Raw genomic sequence first — 2,784 nt, forward strand, 5'->3', positions numbered from 1 at the left:
GACAGTCGTCTGCATTGTCCATGGCTTTGCAGCAATCCCTTATACTGAGCAAGCATGAAGTGACAGTGGAGAGGAAAACTCCCCTTTAACGGGAAGGAAAAACCTCCAGCAGAGAACCAGAACCCGGCTCAGTGTGAACGGCCATCTGCCTTGACCAACTGGGGGTTAGAGAAGACAGCGTAGAGACACAATAAGAGAGACAAAAAAAGCACACATTGAACCTAGCAATATTTTGTACATTATATGGTAACAGCGGATGATCTGTCTTCCCTGGATGATGTCGCAGGTAACAGAACGCTAGACCAGGTGTACCTACTATGATGAAGAAGAAAAAGGCATGTATTGAAGAGCAAAATTTTGACAATACTACGTTTCCCGCTGTGGACCAACCTGGATATTACAAATTTTTCAGTGAGACTGGGTTGGAATAAGACCCATTGCTTCAATCAAATTCACACAACTATTGCCTTTATTTTATGCACATAATAAAACATTACTTGTAAATCAAATAATCAATTTAGTCTAGATGCAAGGTACATAATTTTACATATTAACATTTCTTTTTTTTAGGAATATAAATGATAAGGATGATGAGAAAAAGATGATCTGTAAACTTTTCTGGGTCATGTGGGAATAAAACCCTCTGAGGATGCACCTGTTTAGATATAACAAGCAAATATTAGCTCTCAATCTGCTTTTGCTCTGAGACTTCACCTGCTGAGCTGCCTCATCAAGGTAAGATTTGTGATTTATAACTTAGTTTTTTTACATAACACTGCCAGTTACTATGGGAGAACACATGATGTATGTGATACTGTGGAAGCTTGAGTGCAAATTAATTCAATTGGAAATTCTTATCAATGTACAGCTTAGTTCTAAGATTATTGACAGCTGCATTAATGTAATGTTTATTATTCATCAGTAATAATTAATTTAATTGTTAAGATTTGCAGGTTTACTGAAACATACAAGCGAATTTGTATTCTTTTTATATGAAAAGCTGTAAATTCTGTTTGAATACATACTGATTAACCATCTTTCACTGATATTCTTGCTGTGTTTCAAATACAAACAAGGCATCTAAACTTATACAATTCCTTACAGGGATTTGGATAATGGTGCTTGGCTCGAACATCACAAGGATACGAAGTTTATCATCCTTGGGTTCCCTGGACTCTCTCCACAGTACTATGGCCCTGCATCAGCACTACTTTTTCTCATCTACCTAGCTATTTTACTAGGAAACATTTTCATTTTAGTGTTTGTCATCTGTGAAAAATCCCTTCAAAAACCTATGTACTTGGTCTTTTGCACCTTGCATTAACTGATTTATCATTTGGCACCGTTTACACTCCCAAAGATCATATCAAAAATATTGGTTCGGAGATAACATGATATCATTTTCCGGGTGTTTTACACAGGATGTTCTTTGTCACTATTTAGGGTCAGTAATGTCTTTCATTGTTACTGGTAATGGCTCTGGATAGATTTGTTTGCCAATTTGTATTCCACTGCGGTATCCTGTCCTAATCACGAATAACATTATATTCACTCTTTGTGGATCTGCTTGGTTTTTACCCCTGCCTTTAATGATGATCATATTATTCCAAGCCCTCAGTTTATCTTACGGTCGGTCAAATATCATTCTGCAGTGCTACTGTGACCACATCTCATTAGTAAGTCAGGCATGTGGAAATGATCTTAAAACCGTACAAGTTATTGCCCTCTGTATCGCAATGTTTTGTCTCTTGGTGCCTCTTGCATTTATCTTGATTTCCTATGTTTCTATTATTATAGTCATTTTAAAAATGTCCAATTCAGCAGGGCGCATCAGAACCCTAGCTACATGTACTCCACAAATTTTCATAACATGCCTTTTCTATCTGCCCAGGTGCTTTGTTTATGTGGCTAACACAGTTGGATTTTCTTTTAGTCTAGATGTTCGCATTTTATTAATTCTGCTGTACAGTCTACTTCCTGCTGCAGTCAACCCGATAATATACTGTTTCAAGACTCAGGATATAAAGCACACGTTAATGAAAAAAATAAAAGCAACCAAAATTGGAATCAAGTTAAAAGTCTGGACCTAGTAACTAACTTGTATCAGGATGTTTGATGAAAAAATGGAAAAAGACATACATCTCTCTCTAATTCTGTACATTAGGTAAATGTAATATGTCATTCCCATGATGCAATTACAAAATGTAAATGCCTGAATTGCATTTCATCTTGTCCTTTTTTACGGTCAGTGTATTTTTGTCTTTAATTTAAAAAGGGAGTGAAATAAACTCTTTAATAAAATAAATCGCATTTAAGTTTAATAAATAATATGCATAGCAATGTGGACAGCATAACATATTGTTGGCATATAGATTTGGGGTGAGCAAAATAATTTTTCCAGTTGGACAAATTAACTTAGAAACAAAGTTTTTTACGGTGAGAAGTGAGGTTTTTGTTTTATCTGGTAGTAAGAACTCTGTTATGTAGAAGGTAACTTCTTCTGAACATGTGAACTTAAAAGTATATATATATACATACATATATATATGTATTATAGACGAACGTTATAGACAAACACATAACATAACAGGGTTATAATACAAGCTTGATTATTTATTCAAAATAGTCGATACATGGAATATTATCCCTACTAAAATTAATTGATCTAAGGTACTCAATTCTGTAAAAATCAAGATAAACTGGCCCATTCAGTCACCTAAATTGTCCCACTTCCTTGCAGCAGCGCTGCAATAACAGAGGCGCAGTCCCTCCATTCCCTGCAGT

At 35.5% G+C, this 2,784-nt stretch overlaps 1 pseudogene; it reads left to right on the top strand.

Annotated features, from left to right (window-relative positions):
* The first annotated feature begins 1,115 nt into the window (after positions 1-1,115).
* Positions 1,116-2,237, top strand: LOC105924627 (annotated as a pseudogene).
* The last annotated feature ends 547 nt before the right edge of the window (positions 2,238-2,784 follow it).

The sequence above is a fragment of the Fundulus heteroclitus genome, chromosome 18 (assembly GCF_011125445.2).
Source record: "Fundulus heteroclitus isolate FHET01 chromosome 18, MU-UCD_Fhet_4.1, whole genome shotgun sequence".
Classification (NCBI taxonomy): Eukaryota; Metazoa; Chordata; class Actinopteri; order Cyprinodontiformes; family Fundulidae; genus Fundulus; species Fundulus heteroclitus.